Source organism: Tyto alba, unplaced genomic scaffold, assembly GCF_018691265.1.
Source record: "Tyto alba isolate M040663 unplaced genomic scaffold, T.alba_DEE_v4.0 Super-Scaffold_8, whole genome shotgun sequence".
NCBI lineage: Eukaryota > Metazoa > Chordata > Aves > Strigiformes > Tytonidae > Tyto > Tyto alba.
In genome coordinates this window covers 8334013-8353379 of record NW_024881329.1, presented here as the reverse complement: position 1 = coordinate 8353379, position 19367 = coordinate 8334013, and the positions used below count along the sequence as shown (strand labels likewise).

The window sequence follows — 19367 nt, the reverse complement described above, 5'->3', positions numbered from 1 at the left end:
ATGAAGATGATTATTCAGGATTGAATAATGCTCTTGATTTTCCATGCCGCCATCTGAGACTTGTAACATGTGACTAGTCCAAAGTGTGCTAGGCAGCCTGCTGCAGGGATGGTATGCCTTAGTCACCATGTCTCACCCTGAATGGGCTGAGAGGCGATATTACTGTGCAAGGTATGAATATTGCCATATTTTCTCCCTCCATGTTGTTTTATAGTGTAAAAAACACTATAAAGAGGAAAAGCACTAAATCAGCCTCAACATGTTGGTGACCAACTGACATCTCAGAAAATTAGTTGCTGTGAAGGGTAGGAAGCTGGTGATGTTTGGGGTCTGTGCAGCTGTAGGGTAGTAGATTGACTTCAACCTCTTGAGCGTAACTATGCTGACTCAGGTTTTCATACAGATTGCTGGGAGATCGGATTCACCATGCGTGTTTGTTCCTTCTGTACTGAATCATCATGCTATAGTGAAGACAGTTCAATACAGAGATAAGAAAGAAAAAACAAGGGCTGACAGACATTTTGTCATTTTTGGCAAAAAAAAAATGTACAGTATAAATGTGTTTGCAGATCTGTACAGCCCTGCCTTTGTGTTTTGAAAGTGTACATGATTTACTGCAGAAATCAGTTTGGCATAGCATAGCTGTGCAGATTCAGCAGGACCTACCATTATCTTGTCATGTTTTTTAGCAAATTGACTTTTACAAGGCAGCAATTCAAAAACATGAAAGAGAAATGTGCTGAACAACCCATCCCTTCTTGTCCCCTTATCCAGTGTGTGCTGGCAAATCTGTCACAGCTGCACCCATGGGCATAGTGGTGCTCGGCTCCCTTGCTTGCAGGATTTGGGCATTCTGTGTGTACGAGCTGGTGTGGGCCTTGATTTTATTATTGTGCTCTCAAACTCCAAAGTTGCCAACTCTTCAGCTAAGTACAGCAGTTCAGACATGGCTTTCTGTCATGTTTCACTTTACAGATCTAATGGGATTTCATTGGTACAGCAAGAGTAACAAATGCACTGTTAGCAAAATTTTGCAAATCTTTCTGCTTTGCAGCTCAGCTCACCCACAGCCTGCAGTCTTGGACGGACAAAGAAACATGGCCAGAATGCAGCTTTTCCCTGAGTAGCACTGCCTCTCACTGTCTCTGAAGGCAGAGTACTGGGCTAGGTGCACGGCTGCGCTGACCTACAAGGGTATTTTCTGGGTTTTTAAACCGTGTCTCTATTCCTGTGTCAGCACTGAAGTAGCCATGGATACAGTATTTCTTCTCAGATGTTTGGCAAATGCTGCCTGGATTTTTTGTTTATTTTTAAGGGGTTAATTTAAAATGTGTAAAACTTTCCTACCTTCTGTGAATTCAGGACATTCAGCCCACATATGCCTCAGCAAATGGCTTCTATTTAATAACATCTTTGTATATTACCATTGAGAGATAGCTATCTCGGAGAGCTAAGCAGTGGATGTGCCCAAGGGTGAAAAAAGAATAAAAAAGTAAGACACAGAGGAGGGCAGGTGGGAGAAGGAAAGTTATTTGTTTGTGCAGGTTTTTTTCGATGGATAATGTGTGTGAAGGGTAGGGGTGGAGATGCTCTAAGGAGCATTCCGAGATAACAAAACAGCTTGCTTAGCTAAACAGGGTGGGTTGAAATGAGAGCCCTACCTATTCTTCTCTTTTGCTCTTCTGAGAACTAACCAGTGCTTAAGCAGCAGTGTTTGTGTGTGGAGCAGGGCTGTGCACAGCTCCTTTTCCCCCTTCCTTGGGTTTTGAGATGACACTGCAGGGCTAGTGGTGTTTTCCCTCCAGCACCTGAGTTTAGCAACTTCTCTGTGAAGGAAGCTAACTGGTCCATACCACTGCCTGCTCCTTGCAGTTTGACAGGTCCTCTGGCACTAGCGTGTGTTTGTGTGTCACCACTCCCCATGAACCTGCTTCACAAATCCTGTCTTAAGCCACAGCAGTCATTTTCTTGAAGACATTACTCTTTCCTCGATAGAACTTTCCTTTGTAGAAAGTACTAGTTTCCTTTCCTTTTCTATACAGAATCTATTTGTCACTTGAAAGACCCATCTGGTTTTGTTGATTAGCCAGCCAGACCAGAGATGCAAGGGAGGGAGACCCATCCTTATGCAGCAGGTTTCAGATCCCCCTGCAGCCTGTCCCCTGTGTAGATTTTACTTCCTGTCACAGGTGATGTCTTAAAATCTTTTGAATGGCTCAGTAGAAAAAACTCTACTCTCTATTAATGGTTAATGACTCTTTCTAGCAGATGTAAAATCCAGTGAAACATATACAGTTTCTTTGGTTTTAACAGGAACAGATGATTTAATAAGCAGCTATAAATCTCTTGGGAATGTACAGACATAGTCAAACAGCACACTTCTGCCAGATTTTTCACTGACTAGACTTATAGCCTATGAGTCATATCGGTCTGCTCCATTCTCCACCTCAAATGCCTGTTGTTGTTTTGGCTTGTAGAGGTGCTCTGTGCTGCAAATGGAGTTTTTTATCACCTCCTCCTGTTAATGGGCTTGCTCTTTCATCCAGGAGACAGCGTTCAAGTAGTTGACTCTCATTCTCTGTGTGTGCATGACAGTGCATAACACTTCTTTTCCGTTCCCTAGCTCAGCTTGTGAATTTAGTATTGTATAGTGAAAATGTTTTTGAGGATTGTATTAATACAGCCTCCTAAATGGGCTTAGTAGTAGGAATCTGCATAAATTAAGAGGTATAGTCAGCCTCTTTCTTAATAAGGTATGTTTTCCTTCCAGTGATCAGTGGCCAACTAATGAAGCTTAATATATTTATTCGAACAGTGTTTCTAATAGATTTGGTTATTATCAGCTCTTTAGAGATAACAAAACCAAGACAGAAAGTAGAAAGCTCTTTCAGTTACCTGCTCATGCTGAATTGCAGGGGAGGGTTGTTATTTCCCAAAGTATTGAAGTGCCATTACAAATGGATGTGAAATGACACTGTGGTTTACAAATGTCTTTTATATTGTGCTGGTCTGCTGACTTTCCATAAGTGTCTTAGATGTCTAGGAACTGGAGTTGCAAACTCCTGTTTTATTTTACAGTTGGTTTGCAAGCCATGTGAATTACACTCGGGAGCCTCTCTAGAGGAGGCGAGGTATTACAATTGCTAAGATTTGCTCCAGGTCACACTCTGGTAAACCAGAGATGAAACTAGTGATAAAACACAAGACTTTGCATGGATTTTTTAACCATTGTGGAGGTTCTTGGAAGACAGGTGCAGTGAAGCTTGGTTTGAATGCAGCTGGATGGACAGGATTTAAAAAATGGTCCAAAACATAGTTTTTTGTTGGTTTTTTTTTTTTTTTTTTTTTTAATTGTGCAGTGCAAGCATCTAATATTTTAGAGCATAACCAGATACAAAATCTAAGAAAAGCTGCAAAGTTCTGACTTTGTCATACACAGGCAGGAAAAATCAGGTTCTAAATCTTTCACTGGCTCAGCACTGCATTTGCATTTGTTTTACTCTGGGACTGTGTAAATTACGAGGAAGATTTCTTATTTCAGTTGTAGGGATGAGGAAGAAACCTTGTTCATGTTTGGCCTTTTTCAGGCTGGAGGGAGTATCAAAAATGTATAGATGTGAAGCAGGTTAAGAAACTAGAAACAACCTTGGATGTTGATTAATATATAGGATTGTATAGTGTGATCAAAGATACATATTATTTGAAGTTTATAGTGAGATTGGAATGATTCAATAAGTTGCAATACTGTTTACTTCTGATTTCTCAGTCCTTCAGAAAGCCAAACGCGTATTGTGCTACTAGACAAAGGAAACTATCCAAGGTGATATCACTGGATGGTGTCAAAATCAAGAACAACATTTGATTCTTCTGACTCCTTGTTAGGTCCCTCCATACTGAGAAGGAAGCAGAGTAGAGGGTTTCAACCCTATGTATATGTGCAAAAAAAAAAAAAAAAAAGTGCCTTTTCAGCTCTTTCTGGCAAACTGAGTGTTGCTTTATGTTTTCAGTAAATGCAAAGCTTTCATGTTTACTGATGGGACTTTCACATGTCAAGAAATCAGAAAACTGGAGTGTAATCAGCATGTCTGTTCTTGAATGGGGAATTTTCCCCAAAGCAAGTTGTGATGCATGCTCCCAATGATTTGAATCTTATAGTTCAGACTTTCCATAAACTGCTTCCAGCACTGTAGGCACTAACTTGTGTTTGCAGCGAACATACACACACCCAACAGCAAGAGTAACAGCCATAACATAAGTTACATGTGTAAATCTCGGCACAACCCTGTGGGATTAATCAGGAATGGCCAGTGCTTTTAGAAGTCTGGTTCTATTGCAGTGTTTAGATGGAGGTGTTGGTGCAGCGTTCAGTGCCTGTGCTGTTGCAGGCCAGTTTAGAGGTTAGCTAGGAATCAAGACTTTTAGCAGAGCTTTTGCTAGAGCTTCTTCACCAGCATCAAGGTCTTTTGCAAACTTTCAGGTGTGTGGTCTTTGCACACTAAATGGCTAACACTAAGCCTATGTTGTGGGATTTCACCATTTTGGTAGTATGAACAGCAAGCAGCAGCAGTTACAGGGAGTTGTCCATCCCCTTAAAGCAATGTACATAGCAATGGGGAACATCATGTGACTACATGGACCTTATCCAGTGTTTTAAAGGAAAAATATCTATAACAGTGTCCTGGCTTATATAAGCTGTATAGTTTTCCCAGACTTGGAAGAAAAGCACTGGTACTTTCCCAAGTTCCACCCTTTTCAATTTGATGTAAAAAAAAAAAGCCAATTCTTGCTTTTCTTTTGTATCTAAAATGGAAAGTACTTTAATTAAAAGAAGAAATTATACTTTTTTTTTTTTTTTTTTCATGGCAAGAGGCAAAACCTTATTTCTGAGCCATCTGTTTTGGTAAGAGTAAAGTAGAATGAGTAATTTTTCTTCTTTTCTTCCTTTGTAAATAATAGACTCTATTGTTAGTAGTGAAGAGAAGACATATAGGTAGGTGTGTGATTCCCCAGCAGCCTAAAACGGGGTGTCAGGAGAGCCCTTCCTGGGATGTGCGACTGTTTTCAGAGGCTTCCCCCAGCTCTGTTTGGAAGAGCACAAGAAGTGAAGGAGGAGGAGTGATCTTGCTTTTCAGGCATTCATCTGGAGCTTGGGCACTGGGAGCTGAATTCCCCGTGCTGGGACTGGCTTCCTCTGCGGTCTGCAGTGTGTTGCTCAGGGGATGTCTGTGCCGCACAATGGAGCTCGGCACAGAGAGCCCTGGAGCTGACTCCAGGAGGTCTGCATGGCCCTACAGCGCAGTGGGGCACTGTGTGAAGGCACGACCCCTTTCCCAAAAAAATACAGCTGCGCTAGTCCAAGCACTGCCTCGTGCTGTCGGGGCTGTGCTGCTTCCAGTTCTGGAGTTACAGTGGTTGCAGCTCACTCGGGCATCTCTGTACCACACTCCATTGCTAAACCCCAGAAGCACTGAGGTACTGAGAAACTAACACTGAGTTCATAAAATGTTTTTGAACTGTCTGCATGGTCTGGTTTTGGATTTCTTTTGTTTTTCACAAGCTCATCCTAGTCACTTCACTGTCACTGACTTTCATTTCCTCTGTGGCACTGAAAACCAGCTAGAAGGAAAACTTAATTTCACATGTTTCCCATGTCCAAATTATTTTCCAGGAAGAAAAAAGTTCTAATATCCCTTGGAATTCAGCTGACCCCAACTGCCTTCTAGGTCCTGACTGTGATTTCAGTGGAGACAGCAGAGCCTGGTGCTCAGAAGCCCATCGGTCACACACTGTGTTTCAGGGGCCAAGCCACTTAACTCCTCTTTTCCAAGCAGCCGCACAGGAGTGACATTTACTCAGCTTTGTAAAGCATGCCAAGAGCCATGAATGAAAGAATGAAAGGAGCTGTGCATATTCAAAGCAATATTTTGTTTATCTGTTCTATCCAAAATAGAGAAGAAAATAACTTTATTGTCTGTGGCTTGAAAAAACTGTCTGCTGTGACGACTATGACAATATGAAAGACAAGCTCATTATATGCCGCCTAAGAAAACATATTGTTGCTGGCTTTGGTTTTAGTGGGGTTTAGGTGATGGGAGTAGTGCTGGCCTGGTGCTTGCAGTATCCCTCCTCCCCGGAGATGCTAAGCAGGGCTCACCACCCCCAGCATGTTACCAGCAGTTCACAGGGTCTCTGGGCCAATTTGGAGGCTCAAGTCATGACTAAAATAAAGGAAGCCAACTGCAGAATTAGCACACAGAGAAGCATTGCTTTTTGTCCAAAGGAACGTCAGGCTCATACTTTCTTCTTAGTCTCTTGGCTAGTAATCTTTGGAAGATAAGATCTATCTAGTCAGAGAGGGTTGCATAAACTTCCTGTGAACTTTCATAGTTGACAATCAAAAGGAATTAAAAAACATTTTGTCATTATTTATCTCTCTATTTATTAATTTATAAGTTCAAAGAGTGCACAGTGATATTGTTTGTGATTTTTCTCATGTAAACAAGGTGATATCGTACTGGATGCTCAGCCTTAGGCCCTCTTATTTTCCATTTTGAGTTTAAACTAAGAGCCTTTTTGCAGTGGGGGAAAAATGCAAAAAATCCAACCAGCACCCATATTCTGCTTCAGAAACCAGCACTGTATTACTGAATATACCTGTCCTCATGTCCACTGCCTTGCTAAGAGAGCCTCTTCCATTTATTAGCTCTGTAGAGCCAATGTAACGATGGAAACTGTTCCCAACAGTATTGTTGTCCTTGACCCACTACCAGAATGCAAGTACAAGAAGTGCTACCTTGATTGACAACAGTTTGAAAAGTGTCTCTTCAGGTGGGGATTGGGCTCAAAGGACCTGTGTTCCCATCATCTGCATGCTCTGAGAAGGATTCTGCCCCTCTGTTCCCGTTAAGTCAAAGCGTTGCAGCACTCACTCGGATGAACACAAGATGTAGTCTTCCCAGAGCAATATTCTTGTAAGTCCTGCATGCATTGCAATTCCAGGTGTGAAAGGATCTGTTTTTTATATTGCCTTCTAGTACCACGTGTAGCGCCTTGTGTTGCAGGATGTGTACTGTGAACAAAAGCAACAGAAACTTGTCCTTTGGCTTTTACTTAAAAGAAACAATAGTGAACTAAGACAAATTGAGATCTCCTATTCATGTAGGATCAAATCAGAATTCCTGTGGAATTTCAAGCAACTTATTGACATCTGTCCTGATATGGCTAGTTCCTAGAGGAAGCCTGTTTGTCATCTTTGCCTCTCTTCTTGGGACAGAAATCCATGCTTGATGGGGATACACGCAGTAAAAAACAGTATAGGAAGAGACTAACACCTATAAAGGGCAAATTTTTCTTGTTTTGTCCAGACAGGACAAATAATCCTCCCTCGGGGGCTTCCCCCTTCCATCAGTTTTGGTCCTACAGCTTCCTGTCTTTCCTTTTCAGGCATGCCTGGGGTACAGCACAGCCACGCACAGGAAGGGTGTTGACTGGAGTGCAGATGGGTTGCCAGCAGGGCTGGATCTGGAGAGTTAAGGAGCAGAAGGACTTATTTACATGAAGTTCTCACCTTTTGGTTATCCCTGTGGCTTGGCTTGTGCCTTGGCCTGGTGCCAGTTGACAGCGTGCAGCACTGGGATGTTGAGGGCTGGCTGAATTGGCTGCCTGGGCCCTAAGCCATTTTGTGTGGCTTGTTTGACTTTGCACTGCTTTCCTAGCAGGGTGAGGTGCAATATGTGCTGTCATGAATCAGACTATAGGTATGGGTAATTCTCAAACCAGGTATTTACAGGAGTTAATTCCACACTGTTCAGGTTTAAAGTTGTTTTATTAAGGAATTATTCAGCTTATTGCTCAGCAGATTTTCATCCTCATTAGTAGGTTTAGCAAGGGGAGTATATTATCAAACAATGTTTTAAAGCTTTAATTGCCAAATAAAAAGCCCTTCTGTCTCTCTTTTCTGAAACATACATTACTAAGGCACAGTTTTGGTAAAGTATTGTAGCATGTTTGGCATATTTTTAAGTTCTTTTGAAGTCAATGTTTAAGCGCTTTGCTGAATTGGGGCCTAAAACAATAATATCCACAAAATTAAGCCACCAGGTACAGATATTCTCTTAGTTTCACTGAATCATTTAGCAGCTTTTGCAAATTGCTGTATTGCACCCAGACCCAAGTATGGCAGACTTTCATTTGCAGAATGAGATCAAACTGAAATGGGATATAGGGCCGTAAAGGGATTGGCTGAATCTCAGAGAGTGCACAGCTATGATTAGTCATTTCCTATATATATATAGTATGTGTGTGTGTGCGCATATATATACACACACTTTTTTTTCTGTGTTAGTGAAATCAGTACAGTACTTCAAACATGATCCTTGTTGGGCTATTAAAGAGCTCATGGAAATTTTTAATTCTCCTGCTACAAGGGCGTTGTAGAAATACTATGGGTAATGGGTCTGATGCTGAAATGGGGGACGAAAAAGTTCATAGGTGACTGAACTTAGACTTATACCTGTGCAGTCCCATTGCAAATGGAGGGGTGGGGGTTAAATGTGGAGTGAACTCCTTTGATGTTGTTTTCAGGGGTACAATATACTTTTGTGCTATTTACTATGCTACCACAATCCTAGCAAAACATGATGCAGTGAGGTAAAATTGAAGTTAATATGTCACTGAAGTCAGTATGTTTTATTCGCTTCAGGAGAATGATGTTTTTAGGGTCAGAGGTGTTACCTTGTGTCACTTGCCTTATTACTGTGCTTTTATGTCTTGAGTTGGAGTGTTAACAATAAAAGCCAGTTCTGTGGACTATTAATTCAAAGAACTCAGTGGTGTCATGGGACTGTTTCAAAGAGTATGGTGGCTGCTGTGCTGGATGTCATCATCTTGTCCCACCTACTAGTCTCAGAATGCCCTATGCAAAAGTACTGAGGGCAAAGAGTACAGTTTTTGTAGTGGACGTATGTTTTATATATGAGCTGGTGGAGGCCTCTTCTCTTATTTCCATACTTCTGCAAGTCACTGCCTGGATGAGGAAGTGCAGCTGCCTAGTTCTCTGCCTCTCCCAGTGAGGTCAGCAAGAGCTGCAGGCACTTGCCTTTCCATGGTACCTGGTTAAAAACATACTGGGACAGGGTACTCAAGCTTCACTTTTTGCTGTTGAGTCTTAAATTTATCTAAGTTCAAACATATCCATTGCGGTCAGTGACTGGTGTAGAGATGATATGAGAGGAAGAGAAACAACGTGGTCATCTTCTATGGGAAAGGGACAGAAGCACTTCTGAAGGGCAGAAAGTTATTTAAGGAAGGGGAAAAAATCATATAACTTTACAAGAGTATTTTTATGTGGAACTTCATTTTATTTTAAAAATGCAAAGGAAAATGGTCTGATTTTCTGCAGTGATTAATCTCTGTTCACATCTACCAGAGATTTGTGCTGCTGTTGTGGGCAGTTTAGTCTGTCATTCACCTCTGGTTTTGTCTTTTTAAATCCCAAAGTTGATGTTGTGCTTTTACCTACTGAAAGAGATAAGTTCATGAGTCATTTAGGAGCAAATTTGATTTTTGTTTCCTCTCCTGTTGCTATTGATGGCTGCTTGACTTGGAAAGTGTTCGGTAAAGAATCTCAGACCATGCAGCTCACAGAGAGAGCGGCTCCGATTTCCCTTTCCAGTCCCAAGTGCAGAGGAGCCAGGTGTGCCCTGCGAGGGCTCCTCGCTGCACACGCATCCCTTTCCGTGCGTGTCTACTCCTGCCTCCTGTGCTTGTGACCACAGAGCATAGGAAGGAGTGTGTTCAGCCCGTCAGAAACGGGAAGTGTATTGGAAATAAGAAACTAAACATCAGCCATGTGTGAGTAATGGATTGTCTGTCTCGTGCAGGAGATGATGGTACATATTCTAATGCTTTTTGATTGCACTGTAGCCATGACACTGTAATTAATATAATATCAACTGTTCGTCATGTCCTCTGTTTATGATCCCAAACTCTATCCTGATCCTAAATTTTGTTTTGAGGTGCTGATGTGCTCATAGAAAAGCCCAGTGAGAAAAAAAGTAAAAGGTGAGAATGTTTTTTGTTTCACTGGGGCCAATCTGAGCAATGTATTTCACCTTTTGGCAAGGAATTGATTTGGAGTGTATTCATGAGGCTTAGAATAGAAATGTGTTTGTCTGGGGTTGCTGTGGTAGTCACCTGCCCAAGACCAAAGCTTCAGCCATAGTTTTACTACTGTGCTTTGTACCTACATATTTGTGCATGCATAATATATTTTAACTAATTCATTTGTCTTGTTTGGAACTTTAAACTGTAACTGAGTGTACATGTAATGTAATGAGCATTTTCAATTGTTTATAAATGCTGGTTTGCATGCTCCTCTGAGATCCTTACCGTATATGCAGCTGTGGACACATAATGAAGTGGTGCAGAACCTTGTGATAAACTCAGGAGTGGGACATGATGCAGACAGCTGGTACATACTCCTCTGCTACCAGAAATGGGGTTTATAAAAAATCTGAGACTGATCAGCCATTTCACCTGTCCATTGATCAATTCCTAGGTGGTGTGGAGTTGTTTTTTTTTTTTTTAATTACTTCCCTGTCTCTGAGCGCTCCCTTTGCGCTGATGTAGGATAAAGCATTCCTTTCTTGGGAGGAGCTACTGTCTCCCTCTTTCCCCAGTTACGCTGCTGAAACTATGCCCACTTGCATCATGCGATGAGATTAACTCAGTCATACACCAAAAAGAAATTTTCAACACAAAAACTTGTCTTTTTTTTTTTTTTTTAATATTTGGCTCCTATTGTTCTGCTGGGCTTCACTGATACATTCTTAAGGGAATTTAGTGTGAGTTTTCAAGCTTAGCATGTGGCATTTTCACGTCTAGAAAAGCTTTCATGTGATGCGATGTCAGCATCTTCTAGATTCTTGACAGCTGAAGTAGCTGTCTTTTTATATTCATCTAGCTGTGAATAGTCTGCATGCAGTTTTTGATAACTGTAAAATATGCCTCCTATACATGCCTTTGAGTAGTGTTTTAGGTAGAAAGAGACGTTGTTTAAGTGTACAGTCCATTGGGAGCTCTGTCGCTCACAAAATGTAAAGTTTTGAGAAGTACAGACAATAATATGCTCTAGTGTAATTTATATCTTGTAATAGCTATATGGAGAGATAGGTGTTCCCGTCAGACGTCTTGGCTATCTCACTGTCTATGTGTTTTTTAATCCCACTTTTGCTATCATGTTACAAACACAACCAGAAGAGTTACATGTTGGAACTCTTTTATATCTCCTCATGTACAAACCTGGCTGTGTTCATTATGCAATGTACATACACATTTTCTTGTGTTCAGCTCCCTAAATAACATATGAAGGGTTGCATGTGCTAATTTTATTTTAAGTTTTTAATGCAGGGGTGGAATATCCCAACAGCATAATGAAGTGGTTGACAGAGAAAAAAGAAATCGATTTCCTAGGGAGTGGGGCACAGCCAGCTTTGCAGTTCTACGCCCACTAGAGGGACCGTTGCTTACGCTGCTTGTTGCAAAAAGCAGTCATGCAGTCCATTTAGTCTCTTTTATGAAGTTTTAAAACTTTGAATGACTCACTCTGGTTAAATCCTCTAAAGAGTAAGTCTCCAAGCTATTTCTCAAAGTGTAAAAACTTTGGGCATGGTGCTGATCTTCTGAGTCCAAATATTTTTTATGGAATTTCCTTACTAAATGTTATTTTTCTTTCTTTTTTGTTAAAGTATTTTCTGTTCTCTTGATTTATTACTCCAGGCTTTACTATAGGGTGCTGCTGGGGATTAATTTGGAATTTTTTTTTGTCAAGGAAAAAAATGTTGTTTGTCTTTGTTTGGATTAAGTTTTGTTTTGCAATCATGATGCCAGTGAATATGGTAAATTAATTGGTTCTTGTGTTCACAACTGACATGGAAATGGGTTTCCCCTTTAACTGGGAGGTAGTGAGTTTTGGGCAAGGGCCACATAAACTTATATGAAAGTTTATGAAAACTTCCAAATGTATCTGTGTTTTCTTGTTTAGCTGGGGGATTTTTTTTCTGCTTGTTTCAGTTGAATGTTCCTGACCTGCACATTTTTCTTCTTAATTACAGAAACATGAAAGAATACAGGAAGTCCTGCATGGCCACGATGAATACCTGTGCTAATTAAGTCACTGGCTGGGTACTGGGAGAACAGCAAGGTAAGCAGTCAGGCCGTGCCAGCAGAATTTCTTGTAATCTGCATGATTGTATTTCAACAAAGCCTTAGTGCTTTCAGATATCAAATTCATAACAAGTCAGGCGAAGACAAATAGCCCGCAGGTTTGAATGCAATAGATTTACTTTTAGTTCAAAGCTTTGGCAAGCTAACACCTCTGTTTTCCTTCCTGGGGGAAAAAAAAGTACAAGTTCTGTGCTGGTTTTCTTTTTTTTTTAAAAGGCAATATCTCTAATTTGAACAACCGATTCATGACGAAAGCTCAGCTTCCTGGGCTGACTCTAGGGAGGGCTTGGAGGAGGGGTGGAATGCTTCAAAAACTTAGCTGATGAAAAGGCATGCTGTTTTGTGGATGCCTCCCAGAATTGTTTAAATCTGTGTGTGTGTGTATGCGCGCGCGTGCGTATGAAGAGAGAGAGAGAGAGAGATGTCTCCATGACAACTGGCCTGGCCAGTCTGTGTTCACTGCAATCATTTTAGCTGGAATCAGTGCTGCGAAAGGTCATATGAAGGAGTTGAGAAGCACAGCAGGTATTAGACGCTAAACGACTGGTTTTCTGATTGCCTCAGATAATAAGGTAGAGTTTTGTCTGGGAAATACAAATCTGAGAATGGAGTGGAAAGGGAAACGCTCCAAATTTCAGGTAACAAAAATTGCCTTTTCAATATTATTTCCTCACATTTTAAAGTTCGGTGGGTTTTTTGCTTGTTCATTTTTTTGTTTGTTTGCTTTTTTTTTCTCCTGCGGTATTTACTCCCAGCCGAGCATCTGAGTGAGTGAGCTTGGATTCCCTAGCTCTGGGGAATGATGTCATGTGGCAACAGTTGGATTCTATTAGCAAAGGAAAGAGGAAACATCCTACGTTTTGGAAAAAAAAAAAAAAAAAAAAGGATACTTTGGCTCTTTGTTGAATCTTGTGCAAAGGTTGCAAGAAGTGTTTATAAAAAAAAAAGTTTCTAACAAATTAATTCGCAGAAAATGTCATTTAGGACCTAGACAGCACCAAACTTTAAAACCACTGCAACAATTACTCCTATATGCAAGAAAATAATTAGGGAAGTGTTACAGAATTCTGAAGACATGTTTTTCTTCTTGGATGTTCCTATATTCATCTTTAATGAGAAAATTAATTTCACTGTAATTAAGTAGAGGATTTGGAATCTCCATGCACTTGGGATCCTTTAGCAATTGTTTAGAGAATGCTGCTAAAGAGTTTCTTCTGGGTTGGGCTCTGCCTCAAACTGTTGCTTATGAATAGATGATGCTGGCAGCATTGTTTTTAAGAAGGTTTTCAGTACTGGACTGTATGTTTCATAGATTTAAACCAGACTTTTTGGGAGAGGGTAGCGGGGGACAAAAGAATAAAACTAGTAATTTCAGCAATCTAAAAGGGTCATCTTTTCCCTCCTTTCCTCAAAGTTCTTTGCTGAATGTTATATTCAACACTCAGCACTAGAATAGCATGCATAGCATTTTAAGTACAACTGCTAAGTCCTCAAGAAAAGACTTAAAAAAAGATATAATCCTACTTCCTCAAACTTCACAAAAATACACTGTACTGATAACCACGATGGAAAGATTAGGTCATTCCAGTGCTGTTTAAACTCCCCTGTAGCAGACGTTCATTTCTACTTTTTTGCTGCTTTGCTCCCTTCTGTGCATTTCAGGCATGATCCAAAGCTTGCTGGAGTCCATGGGAGTTTTCCCATCAACTTCAAAGGGCTTCAGATCAGCCTCTGCCTGAGAACTTCTCAGCCTCCGTTTCAGGCTTTTGACTGCAGGACCAGGCCACGGGCTCTCTGCTTGCTTTCTTGAACTTTCCAAACAGAAGATCTTTTGTGTTCCTCCAAACAATGCCAGGCACTGCTGACTGGCTTCAGCCTGGCTGCTAACATGCACTGGAGATAATAGTGATGCTTTCTCCTGAAGTCGTCCTAGAGGGGAAAGTGCAGTGAATGAAAACTGGATCCTTATATCCCACCTCCCCTCTTCACAAATGGCTGTGGCTTATGAGCGTGTGTGCATGTGTGTGTCTGTGTGTGCGAATTGTTCCTTGATTAAAGGGCAGTACTGACTGTGTTTCAGGGAGGAGCTTCAGGAAGACTTTAGGGGGAAAACAGTTATCACTGTGATCTGCCAGTAGAGCAAACATGAGGGAGAAGCAGGCTGTCCTGGAGCAGGCAATCTTTCAGCAACATGTACAGAACCGATGGCTGTCATCTGCAAACTGAGGGCTGGTCAGCAGAGCCTAACACTTTGTGTCCCCTTCTTGCCTACCAGCTTGATTCTGTAAATAAAATACTGCTGTTAGTGAACATCAATTAGTGACTTGGTTAAGTGATTGGAAAAAATAATAATTTTTTAATCTGTTTCATTGGAAGCAGTTTAATAAGAAATCCTCATGCCATTCTTGACTAGGAATGAAATATCTGTGGAGCTGGCATGTTAATTTGAACCATCCCTCTCCTTAAGAAGGAACACTGTGGTGATTACTCAAGTTTAAGGCTAATTTGTGGGAGAACGCTATTAGTCCCTAAAATTTCCGAGACAGACAAAGATGATGATTTTCAAAATCAGGAACATTGTTTTTAAATGCTTACATTTTACAGATGGTCATCTTGAGACTCCTGAGAGATCTCTGCAAGGTGTTGCAAATTGGGAATTTCAAAGGCAACAGTTGCTTTTTAGCATTTATCTGTTGTGTGGTACAAGGCAGTGGGAAGCCTGGTGAGTTATCTTCTAGTGTTTCTGGTTGAGTGGCATTTCCCTTAATGGTCTGTGTTGTAGTATTTACATGTTACTTTGAAAAATGATGCAAGACATGATTCCCATAGTCCTTTAATATAATTTCCATATGTCCTAGCATTATGAATGGTTCCAAATGAAGTTTTTAAATGTTATATACCATGTATACCTTACCAGTAGGAAATTCAAAAAATAAATCAATAAATCATAACTGTGCTCATAATGAGATACTGTATAGCTGACCTACTGAGGTTGGTCATAAGCATAACCAGCAGCACATAGGCATTGTTTTGGTTTTTTTTTCAGCCATTAAGGGAGTAAGCAATTCAAGAAGGCTGCTGCTATGCCTGGTCATGCCTGTGGAGTTCTTGCAGCAGCCTGTGCAGGCTCTGTGCTCGACACATCTCCTGCGGACAGGTCCTTAGCCCAGCATTTGCAGCCTGCCGTAGTTGTTGCTTTATAAGTGCAATCATTTCTATATCTTGGAGAGTTGCTTTATGTTGTTGTTCTGACATAAATCTCCTCATTGGTCCCATGTGGCCACCATGTTTCTGGCAGTGACTGTATGTTCACATTCTGTCTGTGGATAGCCAGTGGTTCTGAGTTTTCCAGAGAGATTAATGTGGGTTTTTTTGATAGGATTATTTGTATCCTGTGTCATTGCACTTAAAAGGAAAATGGAAGGACATAGTAGAAATGGTTTTTGTTCTCTTTCCTTGACTATCTAACAAGTAATTTTTATATTCTGAGTTACAAGAGTTTAGTTGCTTGCTTTATCTTTTATAAGGTCATATTTTGTGTAACTGCTTATAGTCCCTCTATTCATAGGTTGACAAGGTATGTTTCCCTGTTGTCTGTTGCAGTGAGTTCCAGGTTAATTGCTATGTTGACATTTGTTTTTGTTACGCTGCTTTGTTTGCAAGTATTCTGAAGCTATCTAGAAGCCTAGGACTGACTTGGCCTGTATCATTCAATATTTGTTTCTGCTCTTACTCCAGTCTCTTTGATTTTTCTTAGGGAAAGTCTGAGACACTGGAAAAAACAATGTAGTTGTCTCTGTTCCTGCTGTTTTCTCTGAAGGTCGAGTGATCTCCAGAGCACCTGGTGTTAGAGTAAACACTATTAAATTCTTGAACATGAGATCGGTATTCTCCATCTGTAACGTTATGCTCACAGTAGATGGAATTCATTGACTGAAAACAACAGTGCTGCATATTTAGAAGAGCTGCTCATGAGAATGCTCCAATCTTTCCTTATTTTCTGTAAGTTAATTTCAATTCCAGCAATATGATCAACTAGTTCTCACAGTTGTTTCATGTACTGAGCTGTTTTCCGGTCATGGTGACCCTGAGTGACTTTCTAATGTGTAAAATGTGACATGCAAAAGGATTTGTTCTGAGCAGCTCCCACTCGATATGACTGTGGCTACCTTTTAATTACAACAAGAATCTTGAAATGATTGCACTGTCTCTCTGCTCTGCAGTGCAGGCTATTGTTAGTGCTAGTCAGTGATCTCTGTTCTGCCTTTGCATCTTTGACCCAGTTACTTTGCTGAACTTAACATAGTTGCCAGTGTGACACAAAGCAGACTCTTGGCCCAGCCCTGATCACAGAGCAGGGAGAGATCTGGCAACTTTCACACAAATCCATTATAATTAAGGCTTCCGGTCTGGGTTTTAAACTTCTTTCTCTTAAAAGCCTGGGAGGCTTTCTAAAACATTTTTCAGCTGAAAATGAACCTACTGCTGGTAGAGGCAAAGTCCCCTGATGGGTACTAGCTGCAGGCAGACTTGGAAGAGACAGGTGCTGCTCTTGTTCCTTCATCAGGCTTTACTAATGTGCTTCCACCCCGAGTGCTTTCTGAACGGAGCCTCCCAGTTGTTTCTCAGTTTCACGTGACAACAACAGAGTCCCCTAAGCAGTTAGAGGAGTGTTGCACAGTTGGCTTTCTTCCAGTGCCAGCTTTCATTCTGAGTTCAAGCCTCATGTAGCATTAATCCCCTCTGCCCACTTGGAGAGGAACTCCTGTATGCAAGGGGCTGTTCAAAGGAGTCCCATTTCCCCATCCTGGTAGAGGGAGTACTCCTGCCTCGAACCTTTTCTTCCCCATCCTGTTTCAGTTTGACAAGATGATGAATCGGAGGCTAAAACTTTTGCCAATGGCAAGAGCACAACTTGGCAACCTTTGTGTAGCTGGCATCGAAAGGATACAAGCCATCAAATTATCTGTGCTCCTGGTCCAGCTGAGCCTGTTGATTTATGACCAGAACATCCTTCCCCTCTTTAAACCATGTTTGAAATTTAAAAGACATCAATAAACATTTATCACATTATGGACACGCTGAGGATAGTTGAACAATTTTGACACTGCATAACCTGCTCCCTGCAATGCTATTTGATGCCTTCTTGGTAGAGAGCAAAAAGCAATTTGAGAGCTGCAACAGTATGGAAACATTTGCAGCTGCACAATTCGCATTCCCATGTTTCAGTCTCTCACAGGCTCATGCAGATCTTCTATTATTAGTTTTAAAAGGAGAACAGCTGAGAGCTGATTAATTTGAATGGCATATTCCAGAGAGAGCTGGTTTATGACTGAGTTGTCAAGAGTGGCAAGCCAAGAAAGTATTGACTAAAGATACAAAGAAAAATCTCTGATGTAGCGCACAGTCCTGTTTATCTGAAAGATTTGCAGGGGACAAAGCCATCTTCATACTACTCTGCTCTCAACATGTTCAAGCCTGTGCTGGGGGAGGTGAGAAGCTGAACAGCTCAGCCTGTTGCGTTCATCCCCTAGCAGTTCTGGGAGAGGTCCCCGGGGGTTTCCTGACACATTGTTGCAGGGAGGGGGACATATCACAACTCTGTCTTCAGGAAGCTGCCTAAAAAATTGTTTCAAGTGACTTCATTTTGGTGTTGGTTTTTGGACATGAGTCAAGTTGGTTTCAGAGGGAACAGTTGGAAAAAACCCCACTTTGGACAATGGATATGCTGTGCAATCAGCTGATGCTCTGGACTAGAGCTGCTCTGTTGTGCAGCAGACTGTTTCACCATCTTTCTGACCTTGCTACACTCATGCTTGGGGCAGTACATTGACTTTTGGGAATGTAGGAAGACGTAAGAGCAAACACTGTTTTTTAAGTGTTCTTTTGTGAGCAGCAGCACACGTCAGTCGGTTACAAGTTGAGTGGTATCACTGTGGGACATGTACAGGCGGCTGTCTGGCCACCCCCTTTGATTCCTGTGAAAAGCACTTGCCCTTCTGTGCTACCCATAAGCAAGACTCTGCTCCCAGCCTGGGCAGCTGAAGCACAGCTCTTTCCCTGATCTGAGGCTTTAGTGGAGAAGGAGAGCAAGTCCTGTCCCTGGAGCTGCATAAGATGATCCATTTAAGTCTTCTGTCTCCTACAGCAAAAAGCCTCTACCATGATGCTGTAATGTCACCTGCTTTCATGGAACTGTTCCCTCTGCCCCTGCTTGGGATGCTCCGAGGGGCAGGAGTCACAAAAGATGAGAGCAAGGACTGGCACGAGGTAAGAAGGTTGAACTGCCCCCCAGTCGCCATGGACTGGGAGGAGACTGTGTGTTTTTCAGCACACAGAGCTTGTGTCCTTGAGGGTGATGGGGCGATCAGTTGGGCAGGAACACTGTTCCCTTGAGCCAGGCCAGAGCTGCTGTCAAGACATGGAAGAGGTGGTCCCAAAACACATGCAGAGCTGAGGTCCTTACAGACCCTGCCTGTCACCATGTGCTGCCTCCGCCCTTCTCCTCCCCCCCACTTTAGGGACCATGGAGACAAGGGAAAGGGTAGCAATGAGAGTAAGGCTTTTTCACTTTCTATCAAGCAGTTGAGCCCAGGTTGCTTTTTCAATAAAAGTCTCCCTGAAAATGAGATTTGCTTTATATAAAGGTTGTTTGAAAGCAGAAGTTGAACCTCACTGCATTTAGAAATGCTCGCTTCATGCCCATGTTTGGAGCTCTATGTGTGTGGTGAGGGGGCTGCTATACAAGCTGGTTGCACAGAGGACCCCATCGGCAGGTTGTAATCTCTTCTGTACCAGACTCAGTGGATAGTATAATATACTGTCAAATCTGGCATTTGCATTAAGGTCTGCTTTCTTCTCCTATGGAGACGTCATCCAGTTTTCTGCTGAGACACATCAAGAGCTAAGGTCCCTGCTTCGTTTTATTTACTATCGGCTGACATGCATGGACAGTAGAAAACAAATGTAAGCATGACTCGGCGCTGTGTACTACAATAGCACAGAACGTTTCCTGGGGATTTATGACCATCTGGAAGAACAGGGCGTCCAAGAGGCAGCCTGAGGTCATCAGCTGCAGCACCTTGTCAGCAGATCCCAGCGCAGTTCCTGTGCCTGTGGCACTGATGGTTCTGATAACATGG

General features: G+C 41.7%; 1 protein-coding gene across 8 annotated transcripts in view; it reads left to right on the top strand.

The window, feature by feature from the left end:
* DENND2B (DENN domain containing 2B) overlaps nt 1-19367 on the top strand; it is a 171655-nt gene that overhangs the window by 26764 nt on the left and 125524 nt on the right. For 4 of the 8 annotated variants that reach the window (XM_042785699.1, XM_042785698.1, XM_042785700.1 and 1 more), the window contains one exon: nt 12114-12202. The gene's annotated coding sequence lies outside the window, so the exon portion shown is untranslated. Of the gene's footprint in view, nt 1-10042; nt 10063-11574; nt 11626-11878; nt 11898-12113; nt 12203-12705; nt 12864-19367 lie in introns of those variants that run through there. The other 4 variants (XM_033006834.2, XM_033006833.2, XM_033006835.2 and 1 more) reach the window with 4 other exon arrangements.